The following is an 8,830-nucleotide window of genomic DNA, read 5'->3' on the forward strand; positions in this document are numbered from 1 at the left end:
CATTTTATGATTGAAACCCTATTACAAAAATATTTGTAACCATACTGCTTAAATAAAGAAATTATTACAAAAATGGATAGTCCTTAATACACTGGAAACTGAACTTCCTTTTGATCCAGCAAGACAAGGGATATAAACTAGAACACAAGAAAACAATACTAAAAATGCCCTCTTCATTCCTATGTTCACCACAGCACTATTTACAATAGCCAAAATCAGGAAACAACCCAGGTTCCTGACAACAGATTATGAGATAAGACTGTGGTACATCTACACAATGGAATACTATGCAGTTATTAGGAAAAACTAATCATAGAATTTGCTTATACATGAATGGATATGGAGATTAATAATTATTTTAGGAACTGACACAGCAGTTTACATGCTGACTGCATCACTTAATCATGAGCCAATTACAGCACATAATTACCAAATTCTACTCACAATTTAAGTTAATTTTTATATATACACATAGATGCTTTGGTTTAACCCCTCATCACTTTCTCTTCTATCTAGTTTGTTGTTATAGATCTTGGAAAATTTGGGAGTCTATCCACTACAAACAGCTTAAAGTTCTCTCTACAGAAATTCATCAAAAACTTTTTACTTCTTGCCTGTCTCGAATACAGGCAGGGGATGGGAAGGGAGGGCATTGGTGGTGGGAATGTTGTACTGGTGAAGGGGGGTGTTCTGTTTATGACTGAAGCCCAACTACAATAATGTTTGTAATCATGGTGCTTAAGTAAAGAATTTATATTAAAAAACCTTTTACTTCTTTAGGCAATTAGCAACTTCCAAAAAGTTTCCTGAAATGTCTCATGTACCCAGGCCTCCCCTGTCATGGACATTGCAAGGTAAATGATCATTGTAGTTATGCAAGAAGGTAAAATCACTGCCCACGACTCGATATCAGGTCTAGCTGCCTCCCTCCTACAGGCACTGGAAAGAGCAACATTCACAGGAGCTTCTGAGCCTGTTCTCCTGGGAGCAGGAAGTGCCCACAGCTGCTCTGCTCTCAATGTGAGAGGCAGAATCCATCCAGCAAAGGAAGGTTGAGTAAGTGCTCGTGGCTGGGGCAGAAACAGATCTAGAAACAGCCAGAGAGGGAGAGAAAATAAACCCTTCCTCTGCAGTGATGGACTGATCTGGTAACGGGATGAAGGTCCCAGACCCTTCACCAATCATCCTGTAGGTACCTATAATCCTCACAGAGGGAGATTATGGAGTCCCTGGAGTGATAAAATGGGCAATTAAGGTGCCAACCCTTGTAGTTATCAAATCCGTCCACTCTCACTGCAGTCCAGGAATCAGAGTTGAAATGTTCACTGTATTAACGAAGGCGTCAGACAACTTTATTCTCAAAATTAAGAGTAGAATCAAAGTCCACATGGGAGAATCCTGAAGAGAAACCCTGTTTATATTTGTGTTTTGCCATGGATAAAAATAAATTTATCTACCTCTGAATTTACAGTCTACTTGAAGGGATAAGGAATAGTGTCTATGTGAAAATGTGGTTGATGATTATGATGCGTATCAATTTTCTCTGTAGTGAAACAAGAACTATTTTAAAGCATAAAAACACACTGAACAGGCTGGCGCAATAGCACAGCGTGTAAGGCATTTGCCTTGCATTCAGACATCCCAGGTTGAACCCCAGCATTCCATATGGTCTCCTGAGCCTGCCAGGAGCAATTCTGAGTGCAGAGACAGGATAAATCCCTGAGCACAGTTGTATGTAGCCCAAAAACAGACAGAACTAGGCTGCAGAGAGATCATGTGCAAACCAATCTCTCATTGGATTAAATCTGATTTATTGCGGGCAGGTTGAGAATACTTGAATTCAACTTTATCCCAGTTTAAGGGCAAGGGAGACTCTGAGGTTAAAATGGCTTCTTGGGATGTTGAATCATACTGGCTTTCTCTACACATAAGCACGGGGCTGTTCCCAAACACCCTCAGCTTGAGATCTTCATGTAGACACCTCATAAAAGAGCAGCTCCAGTCCACTGACATTTCCATGCCCATTGCCATGCATGTCAATATGAGTTTCTGCATTGTTGTGATATTCTTGGAGAAAAAAGGCATCAAAATTAGAGTTACAATAAACTATCCTGGATAGTGATGCTGAATTTTACAATTGCATCACAGAGTCATAGTTTCCAGCATATGTCCAAGCACAGAATTAATTCTGAGGACAAAATTCCCTCATGTGCAGAAATAAACATCAGGTGAGCTTCATTCAACCACCTCTGCGTTCAAAGTGATTATTTTGGGGTGAGGAACTAGTTAGGTTCACACATGGTGATTAGTGTAGACCAAGGGTCCTCAAACTTTTTCAACAGGGGGCCAGTTCACTGTCCCTCAGACCATTGGAGGGTCTGACTCTAGTAAAAACAAAACTTATGAATGAATTCTCATGCACACTGCATAGATCTTATTTTGCAATGAAGAAACAAAACATATACAAATACAATATGTGGCCCGCGGGCCATAGTTTGAGGACCACTGACTGAGGGCACTCAGGAATCACTATGGATAGTGCTCAGAGGACCATATGATGTGTCAGGATAAAACCGTGGTTGGGTCATGTGAAAAAGTGGCAAACCCACTATGCTATGTCTCCACCACTCCATACATAAGTAAATTTTTAGCTAAAAAAAAGAACACCAAAGGGAACTAGAGATATTTACCCAAGTTTGATCACTGACATCATATCGAGTTCTCTGAATCCTGCCATAAGTTCTCCCTGAGCACAGAATGAGGATAAAATGCTGATTACAGCTAGAGGTGGGGGAAAATAAAATGTAATACATGGGTTTGAAGTTCATAGCTACAAAAGATAATACACAAAAGATTAAGAAACAGTTTGTTGCTATCTGTCTCCCCCCAACTCTATTGAATCTCTCACTAAGACACTCCCATGATTGTTCTTACTCATGGGCAAAATTTCCTTGAACATGTGTAAAAGCGGATACCTGGAGAATGACTCACAACTACTTTCACTATCATAGGTGACAACCCCTTTCTTGGGTAGCACTTCTCAGGTCGAACTCTCTTGGGTTTGTCTGTGAAATTCCCTATGAGATTGTGTGTCTATCATTCATCAGATGGCTGAGACCAGGAGAGCATCATGTGACATCAGACTGCACATTCTTTCTTCTGTCATGGTCACCTGGGAGCACTGAGTTATTGGTTCTATGAGGAATGAGGAATCCTCTATTACCAAAGTCTCTACATATTTAAGGATGAATATCTGCATTTCCTTGAGGAAATAGTGCATGATGAAGACACAAAGTCACATGTTGCCACACCATATACAAGCACATGATTTTCAAAAGTGTACTCAATATTACAACTGTTGAATCTGTTACATCTTATGCACTTAACTCATTTAACACACTGTTAATTCTGTGACATCTGTTACGTAAAAGGCAGTTAAGTAAATCAGTTACTTGACTCAATCTTACATCTGTTAGATCAGTTACATCTAATGCATTTGACAACGCAGAAACTCACTGTTACATCTCTTAGCTTTTAATCTAACGAACTCATCTTAACACAGTAATTCCCTGTTACATCTGTTGGATCTGTTACTGATGCCCTTGGATAATGTGAAATTGATTTTTTTTCATATCCTGTACAAACTGGCTGTTTGCAATCACTTCATTTTACTTCTGTTTTGGGTTTATCATTTGAATGTATATTTTTCTGTTTCTAAGGATATCAACTTTTCACAGTATATTACCCCATGAGTAATCCATTTCTTGAATTCAATGGGGAAGTTACAGCTGGTTTTTGGTTCAAAGGTATGTTCTGGAAGAGATCTCAGTTCCGGGTTTGGAGAGACAATCCAGAGCGAAAGGCACTTGACTATGCGCTCTCAAACAAGGCCCAATCACAGTACAACATAGGGTCCCCAAAAACCACAAGTTATGATCCCTGGATGCAGAGTCACTCCACTGAATCTCTCCCATTCCAAAAGGGAAATATTTGGTCATTGAAATAACCTCATCCCTCATGGAAAAAAATTTAACAGAATGGACAGCTAGCAACAATATCCTACTAAAGCTCTGCCGTTGTATTAATTACTTTATTGCAGATACAATAATTTTAATAAATGTGCTTGCTAGCACAATTTACAATAGCCAGACTCTGGAAGCAACCAAGATGCCCTTCAACAGATAAATGGCTTTAAAAAAAAAAGCCAGTGGTATATGTACACAATGGAATATTATGCAGCCGTCAGGAGAGATGAAGTCATGAAATTTTCCTATACATGGAATCTATTATACTGAGTGAAATAAGTCAGAGGGAGAGAGATAGACACAGAATAATCTCACTCTTATATGGGTTTTAAGAAAAATAAACGACATTATCGCAATAATGCCCAGATAATAATAGAGATAAGGGCTGGAAGGTTCAGCTCACGATATGAAGCTCACCACAGCAGTTAGAGAAATAACTACACTGACAACTATCACAACAATGTGAATGAATGAGGGAAATAGAAAACCTGTCTCAAATACAGGCAGGGGGTGGGAAGAAGGGAGATTTGGGGCATTGGTGGTGTTAATTTTGCACTCGTAAAGGGGGGTACTCTTTATATGACTAAAACCTGCCTACAATCATGGCTGTAATCAAGGTGCTTAGATAAAGATATTTAAAAACACAAATGTGTTTCCCAGCACCCCACTGCTGCAGAGAGGTCTGACTTCCAGCCCTAGCTGGGCGCCGGCTAGGCCCCACTTGCATGGGCACCTGCTTCTTCCACACCCCATGAATGGGATGGCAAACCCACTTCTGGACCACGAGGAGCATTTCCTGAGACTCGGGGAGAGCTTCAAGAAGTGGCCCCTTAAATCCCTGAACTTCGGGCGTGGGAGGGTCTCTCTCCCTTCCTGGAGCAGGATTTTTAGCCGGCACGGACGGGCAGCTGGCAGCCCCCCCCATGTGCCAGCAGCCTCGTGGTCCGGCCTAGGGTAGGGGGGCCCGGATCTGGGTCACCCGACCCCCCTCTCCCCCATTCCTCCGGATCTCCAGGTGGGTTCTTGGGAGGAGCTGACGGGGCACCCTGGGTTTTCCCCACTCCCAGGCCGGCCCGGACACTGGCCTAGGGTGGGGCTTAGGGGGTGGAGTTTGATCTGGTGGGTGGCAGATAGCTGCTCAGCTATACTCAGTCTGTCACTGGTAATTTCATACTAGTCTACATTTTGCAAACCGCATGGGGGCTAGTGCCCCCGCGCGAACATTTGCTCCTTCCAACCATCAGTACCCCAGATTTACCCTTCTTAACTTCAGTAACACATAGTTCTAATCTCTGACCTAAGACATACAGTATATCTAACAAATCCCAGAACTATTTAGAAGGACACAAATTGAACACATATATCTTTTGAATATTTTATGGGTATTTTCTTTAACTGATGTAACTCTATATATATTCTTCTACCATGATGTTTCTATTCACTTTTCATCTTGTCTTTTCTTTGTAAGCTGTTCAGTAAGGATTGTTGGTGGAACTGTCCCTCAGTTTGATGCCTATGATTGAACTATGTCATGGAAATTTCTGGTCTTGTTCCTATTGCCTCCAGATGCACCAATAACGCCCCATGGCATTGATCCTTGTTTGCATAGACACATTAAAATGGGAAAACACCATACATACAGATAAGTTCTTATCTAATAAATCTCAGTACAATGTACCTTACACCCTGAACATTGATATAATGACCTGGCACAGGCCTCAGAAGAATGGGCATCCTCCATTCACGCTGGAACCAGGCAAGCTATCTACGAAACATCCAAGGTCTTTTATAGCAACAGCTGGAAGCAGTCCTCTACCAGGAAAGACACTACCAAGGGTCTGACATCAACCTCTTAAAAAGAGACTTCCGTTTACACTGAGAAGACTTGACAACAACAATGACCTGCTCTACAGGACATGGTTCTCTCTAGTGCCCCTTAAGTGTGAGGTGAAACGAGAGGATGTTCTGCACCATCCTGACTGCAATATGGGATATGCAGACTCCAGGATCTTTAATACAGAAGCATGATACCAACAACAGAGACTATGTGAGGAATGGAGGTGTATTGCCACTACAGACGATGACTTGAATTGGACAAACTAATTTGCCTGGAGCCTAGAGTCAGTCCTGTGCCAGGAAACTTCAGGGGTAGGGTCTCCTTGTATTTAGACCATAATTTGTCTTTCCATGTCCCTTATGTTTTGGTGGGCCTATGCAAACAAATGCCACTTTAATACCATTTTTTACTATGTTCCCTTGACTCCAATCCTTAAGAAAAACAACCCACTAAAACTTTTGAGGTTAACTTAAACTAGTTAGCATGTGCATGGAACTAGAGAAATGTACTTTGCCCTCAATGTTTAAGGAGTTACATAAGTCTAATGTCTTTAGATTATATTGTGTGCTGCTAAGAAATAGTATGTACTACAACTGGGGATTTGAGGGACAAAGTAAGTGTATTGTACATGGGTTCAGTTTTGTTTTTCTTAATGTTCTTTGGCTGAAAGTTCAAGGCTGGGATATCATCGATGGGACTACCGAGAATTCTGTTTATGGGTGATTGGGCTTCCACTGTAACTTTACCCTGTCCTCTTTCTTTGCATCTTTGTTGTCATAATTAAAATAAAATAAAAAAATAAAAATAAAAAAGAAGTGGCCCCAGACCTCGTTCCACACCATTCGCTATGACTTTAAACCAGCATCTATTGACACTTCCTGCGAAGGAGAGCTTCAGGTTGGCAAAGGAGATGAAGTCACAATCACACTGCCACATATCCCTGGACCCACACCACCAATGACTGTATTCAAAGGGAACAAAAGGCCTTATCAAAAAGACTGTACTTATCATCAACCATGACACTGGGGAATATGTGCTGGAAAAACTCAGTAGCAGCATTCAGGTCAAGAAAACACGAGCTGAGGGTAGCAGTAAAATCCAAGCCCAGATGGAACAGCAGCTCACTTGTCCCCCACAGCCCTCACAGCCACCACAGCCACCTCCGCTGCTACCGCCACCACCGATGCCCTTCAGAACCCCAACAAAGCCTCCAGTAAGATCCAAAAGTTCTACCTTGAACAGATGGCCAAAAGGCACATGAAAAGAATGCTCCACATCACTAATCATCAGGGAGATGCAAATCAAAACAACTATGAGGTACCACCTCACACCACACACATCACAAAGAATGAGAACAAGTAGTGTTGGCAGGGATGTGGAGAGAAAGGAACTCTTATCCACTGCTGGTAGGAATGCCATCTAGTTCAATCTTTATGGAAAGCAAAATGGAGATTCCTCCAAAAACTGGGATTTGAGCTCCCATACGATCCAGCTATACCACTCCTAGGAATATACCCTAGAAACACAAAAATACAATACAAAAATCCCTTCCTTACACCTATATTTCTTGCAGTGCTATTTACCATAGCAAGACTCTGGAAACAACCGAGATGCCCTTCAACAGATGAATGGCTAAAGAAACTGTGCTACATATACACAATGGAGTATTATGCAGCCATCAGGAGAGATGAAGTCATGAAATTTTCCTATACATGGATGTACATAAAATCTATTATGCTGAGTGGAATAAGTCAGAGAGAGAGAAAGATGCAGAATGGTCTCACTCATCTATGGGTTTTAAGGAAAATGAAAGACATTCTTGCAATAATTTTCAGAGACATAAGAGAGGAGGGCTGGAAGTTACAGCCCACTTCATGAACCTCACCACAAAGAGTGATGAGTTTAGGTAGAGAAATAACTACATTGCCAACTATCCTAACAATGAGAATGTATGGGGGAAATGGAAAGCCTGTCTAGAGTACAGGTGGGGGCTGGGTGGGGAGGAGGGATACTTGGGACATTGGTGGTGGGACTGTTGCACTGGTGATTGGGGGGGATGTCCTCTTATACAACTAAGACACAATCACAATCATGTTTGTAACCATGATATTTAAATAAAAAATATTATTAAAAAAAAGTTCTCCCTTGAAAGACAACCCCTCACCTGAGTCTCAGCTGGATGATATTAAACGAGAGCTGAGGGCTGAGGTTGACATCATCGAGCAGATGAGCAGCAGCAGTGGGAGCAGCTCCTTGGACTCGGAGAGCTCCTTGGGAAGTGACGATGACAGCTCCAGTAGTGGGGGCGAGGACAACGCCTCCGCCTCTCGGCCACAGCCCTCGCACCTGTAGCCCTATGGCAGCAGGCTCAATGTTGCCAACAGGACCAGCAGCGCTCAAGGAAGCAACCAGCTCATGAACACCCTCCAGAATGACTTGCAGTTGAGTGAATCTGGCAGTGCCAGTGATGACTAGAGCCAGATCTTGTGAAATCGGCCAATTGGTTCACAAATATGCTGCGAGACGGGGCTACTTGAGCATGGAATCCATAGTCAAGAGGAAAATGTGGTGGGTTGATGACCTGTAGGAGTCTGAGGCTCTCGAGTTCTCATATTCCAGTCCTTCAACTTGGTGGTGATGGATGATTTTTCTCATGTAATCTCGTGTTTCTGAGTTTACGTAGAGCTATAGAAGAACTTACAGAATTGCATTTCTATTTGGTTAAGACTTAATGAAAACCAGAGTGCCCTAAGGGACTCAGGCCCTTCCCTCACCAGGCCAGTGATGATACAGCTTCAAACCTCAGTTTGGCACCAGTTTGGCAGTTGATCTGCAGCAGTGAAGTGAAACACTGCCTTGGAGAGATTCTCAAGAGAGTGGAACCTCAAAGTGCCACATAAAAGTTTGTCCTAGAACCACTTTCAGTTGTTGACAAAAAAAAAGTGGAAGAAAGCTTTGTTTGACCAAG

At 42.2% G+C, this 8,830-nt stretch overlaps 1 pseudogene; it reads left to right on the forward strand.

The window, feature by feature from the left end:
- The first annotated feature begins 6,878 nt into the window (after positions 1-6,878).
- On the forward strand, positions 6,879-8,422 carry LOC126028674 (ELL-associated factor 1-like; annotated as a pseudogene).
- The last annotated feature ends 408 nt before the right edge of the window (positions 8,423-8,830 follow it).

Source organism: Suncus etruscus, chromosome 14 (assembly GCF_024139225.1).
Source record: "Suncus etruscus isolate mSunEtr1 chromosome 14, mSunEtr1.pri.cur, whole genome shotgun sequence".
Taxonomy (NCBI): Eukaryota; Metazoa; Chordata; class Mammalia; order Eulipotyphla; family Soricidae; genus Suncus; species Suncus etruscus.